The following is a 20,140-nucleotide window of genomic DNA, read 5'->3' as shown; positions in this document are numbered from 1 at the left end:
ATATATATGGGCGACAATCTCACATAAGGGAGGATTCCAAAGAAGACACAATAAAAGACTTTTACAAGTACTACTTTAAGGACACCCATGATAAGAAAAGCCCAAGTAGTCTCTTTGCTAAATTAGGTCTTCATATGAGATTAAGAAGCTCGAGATTCCATGGGTTTTGTTATCTTAGCATTCTCAAATTATATCGAAATGGGTCATGGAGTGAAGTGAGTCCAGAATTCAAGGCACACATAACACCCAGGATGTGCATCTAACCCAATTGAGCTATCATGCTTAATTCTTTTAGCATGTACAATACACAAATACTATAGAAGCTATATGAATGAGCAGTTGAGCTGAGATGAACACCACCATGTTCATGCTAACTCATTTATCTATAACGAATGAACTCATTCCCAGCTTGCCATCTAAATAAACCTAGACAAACTGAACAGACCCAAGCCATGACATGCACAATTCGTTTCCCAGTCCGATTTGGTAAACAAAGGATTTTCTACTACTGGACAAACTACTCAAGCTACCTAAGGTGTCTAACCCTCCTTAGATGAAAGGAAACAACTTGGCTAAGTACTGCCGATATCACAAAGTTGTGGTTGGTGACACCGAGGACTGCTTCATGCTGAAGCATATCTTCCAAGACCATATAGACAATGGAGAACTGCTTTTGAACACAAAATAGCTAAAGACCAACAACAACGATCATACCACAACGGTTCAGACATGTGAAGCGAATGAGAATTGATTCTTAGAAAACAATATAGAGCAAGGGTCCTCCGTCAGCATAATGGTCTGCATTTCATGAACCATCATTTGCAGTAACTATTCTTGTTCGACGCCTCTGACATCCCAAGTTTGCTATCAAGGAGGACAGAGGGTCCAAGGAGGAGGAGTTCCAAGGGAGAACCAGAAAGTCAGTAGCATAAACATGGGTGATCTGGATCCACCAATCAGCAATCAGCAATCATACTGAGGTTTCTCCTCGAGCATCCCAACATTGAACGTCCATCACAGAAAAGGGTGACCTCCCTGTATGGTCTTAACATTCGAAGGGGCCCCCCTAAAGAGTCAAATCCCAAGATGAAACTTAGCATTGTTGTGAAAATCAGTCATCATTTGAAAGAGGTCCTCCTTAACAAAGTCCCATGACTCCTTGAAAAATTCAATGCGAAACTCATCGACACCAGAGAGTTTTTCTATTGGGTAAATTTCATACCACATTCTTAATTTCTTCGAATGAAAAAGAATCAATAGAACACATGAGGTCAGTCTCGTTAAACTTCAAAAAGTTCATATCAGACATATCATAACAGGCATCAACAACATAAGAGAACCGATCTTGAAAATATGTGGTTGCCACGGAAGAATGTGATAACCTTGGAATGATAATCCTTCAATATCCATTAATAGAATATAGTTTGACCTTCCCTTCTGTTTGAGGTACACATGTTAAAGAATTTTGTGTTTAGCTCCTCTGACTTAAGCCAATGAGCCTTGACACTTTGCCTCCATCTAACGCTTTCTCGCATCCTTTATTCGCAAATGTCATGTACTAATTTTTCTTTTTTCATCTTAATGGTCGAGGCCCTTTCTACATTTACCCCCTCTTCTTTCGTAAGTTGCAAAGCTTTTAATTTGGACTCTCATTCATTGACTTCTTTGAACTTAGCTTGACAATAGTTCTTATTCTATTCAATGAGTTTAGATCTTAGAAAAGATAGTTTGGAATAAATCTTCAATGAAGCCCACCTTTGAGGACAAGGTGCCTCCTCCCACCATGTCTCAACTTTTCTACAAAGTTTGGTTCACTAAGTCACTATAGCTCCATTCAAAAAGTCAACAATGTGTAAGGGCTCCTGATGCCCCAAGACAACTAAATCATTGAGTGATCCGAAATAAAAATTGGGTCAACCTTAGCACTCATGTCATGATGTAGTATTGACAATGAAATCAAGAAACTGTTCAATCTTCTCATTACCAGTGGTGCCCTCTTATTGAACCAAGTAAACTTGGACCCTTGCATTGAGAGATCCAAGAGATGGCAATCATCAAGAAGCCGTGCAAACATGTGCATGCTTGAAGTATACTTTTGGTTGGTGTTTGAGTCCACCATTTGCAAAATGCAGTTGAAGTCACCACCAATGCACCAATCTTTCGTGATGGATGGGATTGTGCCATCGCGAATTTGTTTAAGTTCTTGCCAAAAATTCCTCTTGAGGGAGCTGGTGCAAGGCTCATATACAGTAGTGAACAAAATTGGACCAGCATGGATCTGTTCAATGAACAAAATTGAAATAAAGAATTCCTCTGAGCCATAGGCCGTGGTGCCCGCCCCCAATCTCCAAGCTAGTAACATGCCCCCCAACCCGGATTCCCCCCTCGCTGGTTTGTAAGTAAATTCACATTCCCTCCAAACTCCATCCAAAAAAGTTCTATCAATGCAACTCATCTTTGTCTCTTGAATTGCAATGACGTCCAACTTGAGATGCTGAATTTTATTTGATAACAAATTCTACTTATCATAGCCATGTAAGCCACGAGCATCCAATGAGAGGATCCGCATTAAGAACCAATGAGTCTCAAACCCTTGTGAAGGCAAATCTGACCTCACGTGCTGGAAATATGCGAGCGAAAGCCATAACTTTTTGTCTGCATCTTTGCTGCCATCTTTTCATGAACAAACTTGTGCAAATTCAGCTTGATTGTGCTTAGTACTTTGTTCAAAGGGCTGTCATCTTCAAAGGATACTGCCATGTAACTATTGCCGACAAGAGGGGACGAAGTTGGACATGAAGTGGAGCATCCAGGGATGCCATGATGGGCATTGGCAATGTCAATAACGGGAAAGAGGTTCTCAAAGGGAAGAATGGACGTGGTGGACAGGTCAGACATAGTTCTCTATTGAGGGTGAACTGGTACAGACAGGCTAAACAAGATGAACAGGTGAGACATAAGCCCCAGTTCAGGAGTAATAGGGTGGGCAGGTGTGGACGAGAGGGTGGTGTGTGTTCTCCCCGAAAGACAAATTCGCGTGTTCCTATATATACGAAGGAATATCTTGGGACCCATGATAATTCATATGTCAATGTTGCCCATGATGACTTTATAATAAAATAACATATAAAAAAGGTAGATATGCTTTTGACGGAAATATCCTTCGATAAGATAGATATATGTTGGATGAAAATGTCCTACCGCTCCCCGTAAATAGATTTGCATGTTTCGCCTTTGTTTTTAACTTGTGTTACAACACATGGTCGTCTTCTCGTTCCTGCCTGATGAGTTGTGGAGCCTGATTCAAAGTTTTTGCCCTTGGAGAAAGGGGGATCCAGGGGCTCCCGCCGGCCCGGGTCGTGGAGGGCAGTGCCCTCCGGAAGAATTTTTTTTGGCTTATGTTTGAGACTCGGTTTCTTATGGATCAAACACAACTTGTTTAGGTTTAGGGTTGTTGCCCTTGCCTTGTATAAATTCTTTCTTTTATTTCTCTCTTGTAACTATTGAAAAGAGCAATAAGATTTCTCTCTGAGCGGTCGTGGTTTTTTATTCTCTCTCTGTTAAAAAGAGCGATTTACAGTATAAATCAAATTAGAGAGTAACAATTTACAGTAGAAATCAAATCAGAGAGTAGCAATTTATAGTAGAAATCAGATCAAAGAGTAGTGATTTACAATAGAAATCAGATAAGTGAGTAGTGATTTACAGTGGAAATCAAATCAGAGAATAGCGATTTACAGTAGAAATCAGATAAGAGAGTAGCAATTTATAGTGGAAATCAAATCAGAGAGTAGTGATTTACTGTAGAAATCAGATAAGAGAGTAGCGATTTACAGTAGAAATCTGATTTGTACTGTAAATCGCTACTCTTTGATTTGATTTCTATTGTAAATCGTTACTCTCTAATCTGATTTCTACTGTAAATCGCTACTCTCTGATTTGATTTTTATTGTAAATCATTACTCTCTAATTTGATTTCTACTATAAATCACTACTCTTTTATCTGATTTCTACTGTAAATCGCTACTCTCTGATTTGATTTTCACTGTAAATCGCTACTCTCTTATCTGATTTCTACTGTAAATCGCTACTCTCGTATCTGATTTTTATTATAAATTGTTAGTCTTTGAATTGATTTCTACTGTAAATCGCTACTCTCTTATCTGTTTTTTATTGTAGATTGCTACTCTGAATTGATTTCTACTGTAAATCGCTACTCTCTTATCTTATTTCTATTATAAATCGTTACTCTACTCAGCTTGACGTTGCCACCATTATCTCTGTTGTAAATCATTATTCTCTGTCTACTCAGTTCGATGCTTGCACCCTGGTATCATGATGAACAATAGACAGAATGCTAATTTTTTTGGTAGTTCAATTATTTCTCACAAACAGACGACGACAAAGGGTACTCCGACGATAATAGACGACGACAGCAAAGGGTGCTCCGACGATAATAGACGACGACAGCAAAGGGTGCTCCGACGATAATAGACGACGACAGCAAAGGGTGCTCCGACGGCAGCAGACGACGGCAAAGGGTGCTACGACGGCAGCAGACGATGGCAAAGGGTGCTCTGACGGCAGTAGATGACGGCAAAGGGCACTCCGACGGCAACAGACGACAACAAAGGGTACTTCGACGGCAAAGGGTGCTCCAACGACAGCAAAATGTGACAAAGGGTGCTCCGACGACAGCGAACGATGGCAAAGGGTGCATCGTAAATCGGAGTTCCTGTTACAGCAGATGGTGCATCATCAAAGGGTGATCTGAAACGTTTAGGGCGACATATTGTGAGGAGCTTCTGTTAAAGCAGAGGAGTTTAATCCTTAGGGCAAAAATGATGATGATTATAACCCTTTCTGGTGGGAGGATATTTTTGTCATTTCTTTGAAACATCGTTTTATGATGCTAATGGTGGAAAAGGGTACTTAAGTCTTTGCAAACGCACCAGACTCTGATGCTAAGTGATGCTGACACACACACGGGGAAACGAGCCCCACGTGATTACATACGTGGCACTCATTCAGACCCGAGAACACGCATCTGCGTGTTCTGGGGGGGGGGACATATAACCTGCTTCGAGGTGTCGACGGATGCTCTATGACTGGTGAGGCTAGGGAGTTCAGTTTTGGGTTTGGGTCGAGGCAATGGAGTGGACCGAAGTCCACCAACAAGCTAGATATGGCAACCTAATTCGAGGGTAGAGATGGGTCCTCCAGCTCAAAATATAGGGCCACTAAAAGGGGCTGATTTGTAGCATTTGGAAAGATCGGTTTGAAGATGGGTTTAGAGAGGTCAACATTAGGTTGAAAAGAGGAAGAATTATGAAAGGAACGGTGAGGCAATGGAATTTGCCAAAAATACCTGAATCAGGTGGGTCCCATGATAGGTTGGGATTTCCATCAAAAGTTACCAACTTTTGTGACAATAGGGGGTCAGTTGAGGAGAGCCAATGGGATTTGATTCAGGTTGGTGTTGAGGTGCCATGTGTCACTTATTTTATGGAAGAATTTACTAGGGGAATCCAAAACGTCATGTAGTTGCCATCTTAACCAATCCACCCTCTTGCCTCTATAAAACTTTAACCTTGATAGGTTTCTTTTTCAATTTGATTGGGTCAATTGTGCATACCTTGTTGGCATATTGTGAACACCCCAAATTTTTCAAAATCTTTTAAATATTCCCCTTTTGCCCCTAAATTCATTTTTTGAGTAAATAAGTCATTTTAAATCTAAATTCCAGTTCATTTCTCAAGTTTTATTGAAATTAAATTCATTTTATATGTTTAAATTGATTTTGGATCTGGATCCATTGCCCAGATCCAAATTTAAATCTCCTTGTTCAAATTTTAAATTAAAATTATAGAAAATACCAAAAATGGTTTTTTAATAGCTCGGACAGTCCATCTGACATCTGTTTGGATCTATCATGTTATATTTCTCGATTCGAGTGTAAAAAAAACTCGAACATTTTCTTAAAATCTAGGTCCGAACCCCTTTTTGAAGAAATTTTCCCAAAATGGTCTAAAAATCTTAGAAAGATACTTTTGTAAATATTCTTTTTAGAAAAATACAAAAAATTAGGGTTTAGTCTTTATTTTCTCAGATTTTTATTCCAAAAATACAAAAAAATCAAAATACTCAAAAAAAAGAACAAAAAATCAAAAATAAATAAAGGAAATTGCAAAAAACTGGTTTTTGAAAACCCGTTTTTGAAAAAAGACTTTTTAAAAAGGATCCTTTTAGAAAAAAAACTTTATTTTTATTTTCGAGTTAGGGTTTTGAAAACCCTAACTCTCGCCTTCTCCCTCTATCACCCTTGAACCTCCATGGCCGATGTCCCCTCTCCACAACCCTCCGATCACCCATGTGCCCCCATCGCAACTCTCCATGGTCGCTCATCTCCAACCAACCACCTTCCAGAGCTTTCCTTATCCCCCTTTAAGAGAAGCACGCAGGGTCTCCCCTAGGAACCACCCGTTTTCACTCTACCACTGTGACTCCTCTTTCACAAGACCCGTTATCACCCCACCACACTTTCTTCTTCCTTCAGCAATATCGCTCCTTCACCTTTCCACATCTCTTCTTCTTTCTCCTCTCCTCTTTCTTCATGATTTCCTGAGTTTTTGTTCACCCGATGAAAGGAAGTCGACTACAAAGCACCCTCCTTCCTTCCTCACTCTGGCCTCTTTCCCCTTTTTACGAAACCCTGGCCGAAACCCTCCAACAGCCAACTCCCCTCTCTCGTTGCCTATATAAACAGGCATCCCCTGCAACGAGAAAGGGAGAGAGATGGGTTCCAGCCAGCACCGATCCACTTGACGATCCCCTTTGAGCTTTCCCTCCAACGAAAGAGAAATTTCCTCTGAAGAAGGATCAATTTCTGCAAAAATCACGCAAGAAAAGCCCTCCAGGATAAATAACAAGCCTCAACTCCCCACGAGTCAGGTAAGAATCTTCTCTTTTTCGTGGTTTTGATTTGATTTTTTTTTTACCCCCATTAACGCACCAGAGATGGGTATTGGGTTGCCTATAGCAATCCCAATGCCCCTTTGCGACAATAATGGAATTTCACATTCCAACATCTTTTTCTTTTCTTTTCTTTTCTTCTCTTTTCTTTTTTTTTTCTCTTTCTCTTTTCTTAGCTGGTGTTCTGCAATTACGTTCGATCTTCTTTAAGTGTTCTTCTTTTTATGGTATCTATTTTTGCTTAAATTTATTATGAATACATGCTTTCCTTTCAGGAATCTCGCTGTGAGCATGTGCTTACACTTGGCTATAGCATAAGCATGCGCTTCTCATCCCCTATTATATCTCACAAGCATTCAACATCGGATGGCATCGATTTTAGCATATCATTCATGCCATTTGGGTGATTTACTATGATTTCTGTAGAATCATTATTTGCTTACATGCTATTAAAAATTGTTTATTCTATCTGTATTTAGCAGAGAAACAGTTCGTAGTTATCATGATCCATTATAGTTTACCATTGCTTTATGATTGAAACCTTGGTATTCTTAAAACTGAAAGCTCTTGGGCTTCATTTTTTTTTTTTTGTTATTGGAGCTCAGGTTCTCTACCTGAAATTTTGAAGTCTGATTATCTTGCTTTACCTTATTTTGATATGTTTTTCTGAGAATCTGAGATTCATGAGTTTGCTTAGAGGGTGTTGTGGTAGGGGAATAAGCTTAGTGGATGAGTTCAGATTTGTTCTAACCTGTCCAAATCGTTCCCCTAAGTGGTAGGCCCATATTGAGCATTGATGAGGAATTTTCAAGTGACATAGGTCTAGTGACAGGCCTGCAAGAGATCAAAATCGTGATTAGAATATGATGTTGCGAGGATCGATCAGGCATCAAATGGAATGTGTAAGCAGGTTGTTTGCTGACAACAACCTCGGGGTCTTGTGGTGGATATTTCTGGAATGGCAGGGAATACTGTCTCATTCAGAGCTGACTTAACATCCATTCAAGCTGATATCAAGTGCCCTGGTTGATTCGAATTTTGCTATGATAAAGTTTGGGTTTGTTGAGATCAAAGTGCCCTCCGGGTTCATCATGTGTAGTTAAAAGGACCAAATTAAGATTGGATGGTGGCTTGCAATTTCTCACCCTAACACACTAGGGTTGCATCTTAAACTTTCACTTCACCCTATCCTCCGTATACTTGCCTGCATTTGTTGTTAACATTTGAAGTTGAACCTCAATTGGTTCAATAAGGGACCAGATCGAGCTATATTTCCAACATCCAAAATTATTTCAGCATCTAAGGATCGACAAAGGGAGTTTGATTTAAATAACTTGATCTTTCTATGGAACGTTGTAAGCCAGGTAGTTGTGCCTATATCACGGTCTCGCTCATCACTTTGCTACTTGTTTGCTGTAAGACAACATGGAAGGCCTAAGCAAATTCTTGGTGTTGGCTTAATTTGAGGGGTTGCATGGCAAACTAATTTGATATTGTCAGGGTGTTGATAATATATTCATTATCAGCCATGTGTCATTGATGGTGACAGGTTAAGACAAGAGAACAGGTAAGTATTGTCTTCTTTCGATTCTGCTATAATTAACAAGCCTTGTTGTTTATATCTATTGAAATATATGTTTCCCTGTTACCATCTTATAATCATACATTTTGATTTAGCTTTCCACTTTTTTTTTTTTACGCCTCTGTGTAGAAGCATTATCTCCATTTCATTTTCTGTATTCATTTATGTTTTGCTGTCCTTGGAATTTCGTTCTATCACCCTGTGTCACTCATAATTTACTCACCATTGTTGAAATCCATGGCTCACAAGTTGCTTTGATCTGTCGTGTGTGCTGCAGTAGTCTATTTTTTTTACTGGTATTGTTTCCAGTTTGTTCCATTTGCTTGTAGTCTATCTTGAATATCATTATATATGTTACTACCATTGTTCAGAGTAGATATATTTTTTTCTGCTACTTGTTGCAAAGTCATGTCCTGAAGCCTTTGAATTTAACACAGCAGGCAGTTTCGGTTGTGGGACACGTCATGAGCCATGTTTTGTCCTATGCCCTCCAGTTTTTTTTTCTTTTCTTTTTTTTTCTTTTTCTTTTTCTTTTCTTTTAGATTAATGCAGGGTACAAAGCCAATTTGTGGTATAGTGAATGATTGCGTAGTGAAAAGTTAGATTGTTGGTTAATACTTTGGCACTGGGTGTCATTTTAAGATTCCTCATTTGTGCGATGGGCCTGTGATGTTGATTCCTTTGAATGCTAGCCTTTCCAGTTCAGAAGTGGTTTATTTTATCTCATGCGAATTCCTGTTTTAGTTTCATGTACTCTGAAACTCATTGAGGTTGCTGTTATAAGTTTTCATCCAGCTACTATGTGTTAAGTACCATCATCTTAAAATCCCCATTCGGAAGAGCCGAGCTGGTATTGGTCCATCACCTCATAACCCCTAGTCACCTGTAATTCCTGGGGATAAGCTCTTGGCTTTCGATGTGTATACATTGTCTATCTTGCTCAAGGTCAGTACTTATTTTCCTGTAATCTTTAAATGATTGTCTTTGATGCTGAAATCAAATCCTACCAAGCCTAATGATCTGACTCAGTGCCTCAGAGGGGATGCTTATTAGTTAATGACCCACGGTTCTGGCAGCTTGCCAGTAACCTCCTGATTAGAATCAATATATAGAGACATTGATGGAATCATTTTTTTTTTGCAGGAGACGATCTGCTATGGCATTTACAATTACTGTCAATATTTGCATTAATACCTGCATCAATAGGGGTATCTTGCTTTTAACAACACATCTATCATTCCCTCATAATTTACCCGTTGTGCATCACTAACCTCTTCTTCACAGCACAACATGCTATACCTGTTGCACAGCATGCATCATATCATCCATCTTAGCTATCATATGCTGAGTTTTCACTTATGACACTATGTACACACCTTCATCACCATTCGATGTACCAGCATCTTCCATCCTGCACTCGCCATACCATAGCTGTCAACAGTTCATTATCAGCTATTCATTGCTGAAGTTATCTGTTGCAGTTTTCCCCATCACCTTGATCCTGCTGAAATTCAAAACACTGCGTCTTACATCCACTTCCTGAGCACCTGTGTTGCCCTTGTTGCAACACATTAGCCATTCACAATCCCACATGTTATATATTTAGTACACAGCACTTCCAACCTCCCTTCACTACCACTGCACTTGCAACAGTACACGGTTTTGTTATCATATCAACCCAGCAGTGCTGCAGCTCCCTTTCATCTACCGAAAACAATCATCATTGAGATGAGTTTTCTGCATCCACAGTAACTCCCTGAGTTGCTGTAGCTCCATTGTTGTAAATCGCAAATCAAACTTACAGCAAACTCAGTTGGTTGTACCTGCTGAATACACTCTCATTAAGTATATGTTACATGTGATATATATATATATATATATATATATATATATGTACTCGCATATGTGTAAGCTCTCATATATATATGTATACAAGTACATGTGCCACTTTCCATCATTTTCATTATACATATCTCTTCACTATTTGATTTTCACATGACATATGTGATTTTCTTTCTCTTTTCATTACTAACCTGTTTGCTTTGCAGGAAATATGTGGATAAAATTGTCATTTGGAGTTGTAAATTTGATTCTATGAGTTGTAATAGCTAGACTTTAATGAGAATTTACATTCCTTGCTTTAGGTAGAATGAATGAGCATTGTAAATATCATTGAATTACTTATTTTTCATACATTTTGCCTTTATTTTTCAAATTTTCACCAATGGGAACACGAATGGCACGTGCACCATTTCGTAAGAGATAATAAATACTAAGTTGATGATCCACATCAATGGCCATAGTCAGGGTGTGGACAAAACTTAGCATTTCTATCTTTTACAAAATAACACTGGATCCACACTGGGTCCATTTTTCAAAATTCATCATATTTTTCCTAAAGATATTTTATTCTTTTATCAGAATTTGACTTAGAATTAATTCAAAATATACCAATGGCCATAGTCAGGGTATATTGAGAGTTAATTTCATTTTAAATCCTATAAAAGCACCAAATGTGTTTCATTCTTCACCTGAATTTAAATATAGATTATTATATAATACATTCAATGACCATAGTCAAGGATGTATTATATCTTAAATCTTATTTTAATCCATCTAAAGAATGTAATAGCTTTTCAAAAAAATCCAATTTCAAAAATTTAAATTCATTCATCATTTAGGATAGAATTGCATCATATTTTTAAAATTTCCTTTTCATAAATCCAAGTAATTCTTTCCTTCATTTCTCAGATCAAAATCCTATTCATAAATTCAAATTCAATTCTACTTCTCAAAAGGATTCAAGAATTCAATTTCAAAGTCCCATTTGACTTTGAGACTTCAGAATCATCTTGTATTTCAAAATTCCAAATTTTATCTTAAATTTAAAACCCAATTTAACTTTGAAATTCATTTGTATATTCAAGATTTAAATTCATTTTCCAAGTTTGAATTAAACTTGGAAGTTCTTGATTCATCTTCTGAATTTAACTCCAAATCCATTTTAGGATCTAGGATTCAACACTCATATTGGATCTCAGACTTCAGATCTAATTCCTCTTTAGGATCCAAACTCCAATTCCACTCTTGGATCTCAGACTTCAGATCCAAATCCATCTTAGGATCCAGAGTCCAACTCTACACTGGATCTCAGACTTCAGATCCAAATCCATTTAGGATCCATAACCAAATTCTACTTTGGATCTTAGACTTCAGATCCAATTTCATCTTAGGATCCAGACCCCAATCTCACTTTGGATCTCAGACTTCAGATCCAAATCCATTTAGGATCCAGAACCAAATTCTGCTTTGGATCTTAGACTTCAGATCCAAATCCATCTTAGGATCCAGAACCCAATTCTACACCAGATCTCGGATCCCAGATCTTAAGTCCATTTTAAGATCCAATTCCTAAATTCTAGATTTCAAATCCAATTCATTTTCAGATCTTGTCTGAATCCATTTCTACTTTCTATATCATTTGGATCTCTCAAGCCTGTCCTGATTTCAAAATCTTAAGATTACATTTTTCATCTTCTTCTCCTAAATCCATGATTAAATTCAAAGTCCATTTCTGACTTTGAAATTCCATTTTATTTCATTTTAAAACTTCAAATCTTTCTCTTCAAAATCAATATTTATTTCCCAAAATTCTGAAAACCTAGAACTTTTCTGATCTATCTCAAGTTCTAAAGTTAAGTTCAAACATTTCTTCACTCCTTTACCAAGTTCATCTCAGAATACTTGGAAATTTCTAAATCAATTTTCAAAAGAGCATATATCCTTGCATTGCACAAGTATGATTCTTTGTGCATTTAGATCTTTAGGATAAAATTATATTTAGGCAAAGCAAAAGGCATAGATTCAATCCTTGGTTCGATTGCCCCTGGTAAAGGCGCCAGGAACGGTCGAACCTCGTACCGACGAGCGAATCCCGTCTCTCCATTTTCCCGCAATATTTTCAAAACGGAGGTGAGTTAAATTTCTAAATTCTTTTCAAATCAAGGTCAAGTGAAAACCCGCAAAATAGTTTCTCTTCTCTCTTTCTTTCTTTCTTTTTTTTTCTCTCTTTCTCTTTTCTTTCTTCTATTCTTCTCCCTTCAAAAAGGAGGAAAATAGAGGTTAGAAAAGGAAAAGAGAAAGAAGAGAGAGAAACCACAAGAGAGGAAAAAATTTTGCGATGATCACACATATGCACAAAATCAAAACTGGAATGCAAAAATACACACATATTGGTAGATGCCATGGTTGATGCGATGTGCGGGTACTCAACGTTCTCCTCAGCCTATCGATACTCATAATGAGCCCAGGCCTTTAAGTCGATGGTGAGCAGGACCCTAAACTCAAATGAAAATTCGAGGACACGGGCAATAGGCTACAGGCTATTGGTTTCGGGCTACCCTCATCATGCAGCCAAGCCCCCTAATTATAATGGAGGATAAGGGGGTGGTTACAGAACGTGAACTCTTCATATTCATTCACGTAACCTCTACCCCACTAATTCTCATTAAGTGCCTACTAACTCTCTCATTAGTGTCAAACCGAGTCATACTATGGGTTGAACCCAAACCCAAATGTCCAACTTTCTCCCACTTGACTCATTGACACTAAAAGGGTACTAAATCGAGGTTTATATAGTTATCTCGACTTAATTTTTTATGTAGGTTCACATGCTATCTTGTATCACAAAAATGAATCATATGAGTCATGGAGATGATCACTTCTTTATGAAATATCATATTTTCATGTACTACAATAAAACTCATTTTCAGTGCTTTGGCATGTTAAGATTACTTTTATGAATAGGTTGGTCTCTAACCTATTCTATTGGTCCTTTTAATATTGTTATTTTGCTATTCTCTCTAACCAACTAAAAGATCTTTTATGTAAAATTAACAATACATGTGCAACACACCACGCCCCATAACGTCGATAGTAGTTTACCAAACCAAGGAATAACCGCAACTCTAATACTTTGCTTGGCAGAATACATTCCTGAATAGCCCTTATCTTCTGCCCATCCATGTGCAACACACCACGCCCCATAACGTGGCTAAGGAAGCTGATCTCCTCCTGCCTAAAGAGACACTTCTCTCATTTGACACAGAGGTCATTCTCCTTCAACACCTAAAACACTGTTCGCAAGTGCTCGACATGTTCCTCCATGTTGCTGCTGTAAATCACGATATCATCCAGGTAAACTACCACGAACTTGTCTAAGTAAGGGTAGAAGATTTGGTCATTAAAGTCATGAACATGGCTGGAGCATTCGTCAAACCGAATGGCATTACTAAGAATTCGTAAGCACCATAATGGGTGACGCAAGTTGTCTTTGGCTCATCACCTTCAGCAATCCTCACCTGCCAGTAACCTGATCACAAATCTAACTTAGAAAAAATATAGACACTATCTAGCTAATCGAACAAGTCTGCTATCAATGGCAATGGGTATTTATTCTTCACTGTGACTTTATTCAAAGCACGGTAATCCACACATAACTGTTTGGAGCCATCATACTTCATCTGAAAAAGGACTGGGGTGTCAAATGGGGCTTTCAATGGACGAACGATGCCTATGTCCAACATCTTATCTAGCTACCTGCACAGCTCCTTCAGCTGGTCCCATGCGGTATGGAACCATTGCATATTCTCAACTACGTAACTTCTAGTTGCATTGATCGACTACATGGCTCCCATCCGCGATTGCATAGCCTCAGTGTCATTGCATTCAATATCACTGCATTCTTCCTGCGTTGCATTGGTTTGCCCGTCGTCCTTTACGAGGTGCTTAGGGTACTGCCTGGCGATATGCCTATTGCCACAGAACCAACATGTCACAACCGCACCCTTGTTGTTGTTGTTATACTTTGGGTAGTTTTGTTTCTTCTCAAATTGATGGCGTGTCGACACCTCCCCTTTGACATTGTTTCACTCGTCCTTCTTGCCTTCGTGGTCAAGCTTCTTACCGACTTTGGTTGATGGGGTGAAAGGCTTGCGTTGAGTGTCAACTAAGTGCTCAGCTGCCACATATGCATCTTTCAAAATATGAAGGTTGCTCCTTTCCACTTCAGACTGTGCCCATAGATGAAGTCCCACAATGAATCAGTTGAGCTTGAAATTCCACTAGAGGGGGGGTGAATAGTGAAATATGAAATAGATCAATAATATAAAAATTTAAAGGCAATAAGGCACAACACAGAAAACACAAGATTTATACTGGTTTGGTCGAGTTACTGACCTACATCAAGTCCCCAAGCAAACACTTGAGCCTTTTACTATAAAATTCAAATTACCAGATAAATAGTACAAATACCCTCTTTCCCATGGGTCTACTTCTCTCAACAGAGAAGGGAAACACCCTCTTTCCCAGAGGTCTACTTCTCTCAATAGAGAAGGGAAACACCCTCTTCCACAGAGGTCTACTTCTCTCAACAGAGAAGGGAAACACCCTCTTTCACAGAGGTCTACTTCTCTTAACAGAGAAGGGAAACACCCTCTTTCATAGAGGTCTACTTCTCTCAACAGAGAAGGGATACAATGAATAACAGAAAATTACAATACTTCCTATAGAACCTTCAGAATGATATGAATGCACGAATGAAGATTCTCATAATGTTCTTTCCTTTTCACACAGATGATTCTCTTTGTCAAAGAGCTTTTCTTGACTTTTTCTTTTTTTTTCTAGGCTCTCTTTTTCGAATAGAAATTTTTTTCTTTTTAAGCTCACATGTCTTGTTCGAATTACTATTTTGTTAGTATATATATAGCCTCAAGAAAATAGTCGTTGCCTTTCTGAAATGATTGTTCTTTTGAGATATGAGATGTCAAGTCATTTCAAAAACAAAATATGTGTACTATATTGCTTTTTCGAAAAGTCTTCTTTCCATAAGTGTAGCATTTGGGGTACACTATTCGTTGTTGTATTTTAAATGAGATGTAATTTGTAAAAAAGTCTATTCTCATAATAAATGATGTTAGTACATTGAACGTTGGAGTGTAAGTTATCATGTAGTTTTGTCTTTACTCAATTTAATGATTTGAAGTATATTAGTATTTTTCTTACAAATCGTCACTTCTTTAGTTAAATGCATGTAAGAACAATAAATGCTTTGTTGAGTACTTTATTTATAAATGGTCATTTCTCAAATGCTTTTTGAGGTGTCTTTTAATGTTTACAAAAGGAATTATGACTTTAAGTAAGTCGACATTCTTGAGTGTGGATTTTTATTATTAAATAAATAGTCATTTCTTAAATGCTTTTGAGGTGGCATTTAATGTTTACAGAAAGAATGATGACTTTGAGTAAGTCGACATTCTTGAGTGTGGATTTTTATTATTAAATAAATAGTCATTTCTTAAATGCTTTTGAGGTGGCATTTAATGTTTACAGAAAGAATGATGACTTTAAGTAAGTCGACATTCTTGAGTGTATAAAGTAAATAAAGTCTTTTCCAAACCCAATTGTCTTGTATATATAATAATATTTGTTTTGTTAATTCAAGATAGTCGATTATGTATTGTGATTAAATTCATTTTATCTTTTTCTTTCATACTTGAAATCATTAGCTTTTATTTCTTTTCAAGTTGTCTTTTTCATAAATGCATGTTAGAAGGTACAATTAATGCTTTTGAAATCATGAGCTATTATATCTTGTCAAAATACCTTTTCATAAATGTTTGTAAGAAAGTACAATGATTTGTTTTCAAAAAGGTGTTTTTGAAATATCGTATTCTTTTATTGAAACATAGCTAAATAGATGGCTTGTATGATAAAGCATGTAATATGAAATATGCAATATGCATGCTTCTGAAGGTTCTGTTACATATGACTCTAAAGAAGAAAAAAGTCTTCAGCTTGAAGTAGCCGATCTCCTTAGATGATCTTTAAGAATGTGTGGCCCATCAAGCTTTTTCTTCAAAGAGTATGATTGCACCAAAGGTTGTACTTAAGCAGGTTGTCTCCATTCTTTTTTTTAGGTGAAATAACCTTGCATCAAATACTCGTTAAATACATGACAAATCATATCCAGTCATAATATAACATTTTTCATGAAGGCATATCATCATATCATATTAAAGCATACATGACAGTATATCATATTATGTGTCATCAAAACATAGTTTCTCAACAGAGCTTGTCGTCTCCTAGCATGTTAGGCACTTCCAGTATGAGCTTTTGAAATGTTCTGACATAGTCTTGCAATAAATCAGTATGTTTAAGCTCACGAACCATCTAGTACGGTTGCCTCTACGCATTCTTTGGCATGAAGTAGTTGTACAGCTCTATTTTGAAGTCATCAAAGGTGTCTATCATGCATTGACCCCTCTCCATGTTACTGCGCTTTTGCCTCCATCGGGCGATAGCATCACCATCCAGTAATGTTGCTGCAGCCTTTATTCTGAGATTTTCAAGTGTCATATTTTGAATATTCAAGTAATCCTCTACTTGAAACAAAAAGTTCTCAATCGCCTTGTTGTCTCGAGAACCATTGAACTTTGCTAGTCTTGGCACATCAATCCTTGATAGCCTCTCACCATTTTCCCCATTTAGGGTCACTGACTGCTGCAATGTATGGTTTTTCAACTAAAGCTCGCCTACTTCAGTTTGCAAGTCGGCCACTATTGTCGTCAACGAAGTGACCTACCCCATCTGTAAGTTTATCTGCTCTTGCAGGCTCGCCACCACATCATTCAATTCACTGAATGATTCAACTGCGTGTGAAATCGCTTCCTCGTGCGAAGACACATCTTCTACCAACTTATTGACAGTTGCAACCATCTTCTCTTGGCCCCGAGGTGAACCCATCTTCTCAGCTTCGGCAACTGTCTTGCCTTTGGTGTTGTGCAAGTTTTGATAAGGCGCCATGATGTCTTGCTCACAAATCGCCACCCGTCAGCTTGTCTGTCGACACCGACTCCGGAGTCCCTTCCCTAGCATAAAAATGAGCTTTGATACCACTTGTCATGGGTTTATTTCCTTCAATGGGCCAGCGTGGCATGACAATCCTTCCTTACCACCGCAAGCCTACTTGTCAACTCACTTGCCAGTCGCGGAAGCTTATAATCAGAGTGTAAATGAGCAAGAGAGAATAGAGAGAGAAGAATTGCAATCACAATAAGGGTGAACAAAACAAAGATCAACGCATTTAATTCATTCATAATTTTGCTCGAGGGCTATTACAGTTCAAGCATATGGGTTGCCCCTTTGAGGTATTGATTCACTTGAATTAGGCAGCTTACATCAGACTCAACAAAAGCAAAATAGACTCTAAGCGCAACTTTACAATATAAGTCGCAAGGGAACTGCTTGAGTGGTTCAATCAACAGTTAGGGTACTTTTGTGTGCCATGCATAAATGCACAACCTTCAATGCATTTTCGAGGGGCCCACCAAGGCAACGTAAATGTCAGATTCTTTTCAGTAAACAAAGGGATCCCAAAATCAATGTTAGATTCCTCCTTTTAGCGAAAATGTTTGGTGACAAACTCTCTGCAGCATCCATGTTGTGAGTGCACTTGCGACAGACAAACTTGCCCTTAGGGTACGTTTGTTTCATCCATTTGGCAAAAAAAGAGGTCGTTTTGGTATGAAAATGACTTTTTTTCTCACAATGAAACAAACAACTTTTTTTTGACAAATGGTAAAAAAGAAATGGGTTTCTCTTTGACCATGCATTTGGTATGGACGTAGGATCATACCTGTCACAGGCTTAGAAGTGAAGGCCCACACAACATAGCTTCGGGCAATCACAAACATCGAAGGCAGGCCTCTTAGCGCACAAGCAATGCACAGCACACGTGCATGAGCGGAAGCAAGAGTACGTGTATGCACAAACACAAAGAGAGCAAAGAGACAAGGATGCAAAAAGCTTCTTTATAGATACTTGGAAGCAAAGTACATTAAGAGGGGAAGAGAGGGTTCAAATACACTGGGTGCTTAAGCCGTAAGGCCTTGTGGGGCACTCAAGAGTGCCAAAAAGGTATATACATCAAAGCAAAAAGGTGAAAGGCATGGCGGTATGGAACATGCTCCCCCGCCTAAGTTGGCGCCATCCTCGATGCCAATTATTCATGGTAGTCTTCTACAAGTTGTCGATGCTTAAACATGTTGCTGGCCTTCTCCCAGGTGGCTTCACATTCTGGCAATCCCTTCTACTGCACTAAGTACTTTTTTACTTCCCCTAGATAGTTGTTGGAATGGTTAAGGATGACTTTTGGTTCTTTGTCTGGTACACTGACCATTGAGAGTGCTCGTTGTGGGATCAGAGAATGTTGAGGCATGCTCCATTGAGGCTCTCCTTCATCTTCATGGAACGGCTTCAGGTTACATATGTGGAATACCGGATGCACTTGAAAGTTTGCTAGCAAGTCCAGTCGGTATGCCAAGTTTCTCACACGTTTGATAATGATGAAGGGACTATCATACTTGCGGACAAGGCCTCGGTGGTGGCCCCGAAAGATAGTTGTGTGATCGAGAAAAAGCTTGGCCAACACCTTGTCTCCAACACGAAATTCTATTGGACGACGCTTCTCATCTGCCCATTTCTTCATGCGCTTGATCGCTTTGCTTAGATATGCCTTCGCCAACTCTGTTTGATCTTGCCAGTTCCTGACAAACTGGTATGCATAAGGTGCTTTGCCACATCCTCGCGCAGCAAGAGAGTGCGTAGTCTGTGTCTGTTGTTCGATTGCGACTTCAAATGGACTATGGTCGAATGACTCGCTCTTTTGAAGGTTGTAGCAGAATTGAGCCGCATCAAGTAAATCAACTCAATCCCTTTGGTTGGCACTGACAAAGTGTCGCAGGTAATTTTTCAGCATACCATTTATTCTCTCTATTTGTCCATCGGTTTGGATGTGAAAACTTATGCTGAAATGCAAGTTTGTCCCCATTAAGCAAAACACTTCTTGCCAAAACTTGTCAGTGAAGCGTGCGTCATGATCGCTAACGATGATCTCTGAAATTCCCCAATGCTTGATTACATTCCGCACGAACAACTTTGCAGTATCTGCAGCTTAGCAGGTGGTAGGGGTAGGCACGAAGACAGCATACTTTGAGAACCTATCCATAACCACATAAATCAAACTGCAGCCTTGTGCTTTCGGCAAACTCACAATGAAATCCATGGTTATGCACTCCCACGGATGGCTTGGCACAGGTAGGGTTTCCAGTAGTCCACCGGGTCTATGATTGATGGGTTTGTCTTGTTGGAAAATCAAGCAAGTCTGCACATAAGCATCTACATCATCGTGCATCTACGATCAGTAGAATGCACGTTCTAATAATGCCAAGGTCTTTTGTTGCCCTAGGTGACCCTCCGAGGTAGTATCGTGGCACTCGTGCATCAAGTGTCTCCTTAAGGTATCGTGTCACGGAATGTACAGACGGTCGCCCGCAGTGCGGAGCAAATCGTTCTCTAGCCAGAATCTTTGCATCTTCCCTTTCTTCACCAATGTGATTAATTGTTGAGTCATCGTGTCACTTTTTGAAGCTTCTCGCACTTGTTCAAGAAGATCGCTCATCAGTTGGCTCACACTGTCGTCCTAAGCTAGCAAAGCTGCGAGTTTTGCCTTTTGACTCAAGGCAT

General features: G+C 38.8%; 1 pseudogene; it reads right to left on the bottom strand.

Annotated features, from left to right (window-relative positions):
* The window catches only part of LOC149832022 (UDP glycosyltransferase 9-like), a 35,651-nt pseudogene extending 16,548 nt beyond the window's left edge, over window positions 1–19,103 (bottom strand).
* Window positions 19,104–20,140: the final 1,037 nt, after the last annotated feature.

The sequence above is a fragment of the Nuphar pumila genome, chromosome 7 (genome assembly GCF_984573655.1).
Source record: "Nuphar pumila chromosome 7, dmNupPumi1.hap1.1, whole genome shotgun sequence".
NCBI lineage: Eukaryota > Viridiplantae > Streptophyta > Magnoliopsida > Nymphaeales > Nymphaeaceae > Nuphar > Nuphar pumila.
Note: the sequence above shows the minus strand (reverse complement) of the source record. Positions and strands in the feature narration are given on the sequence as shown.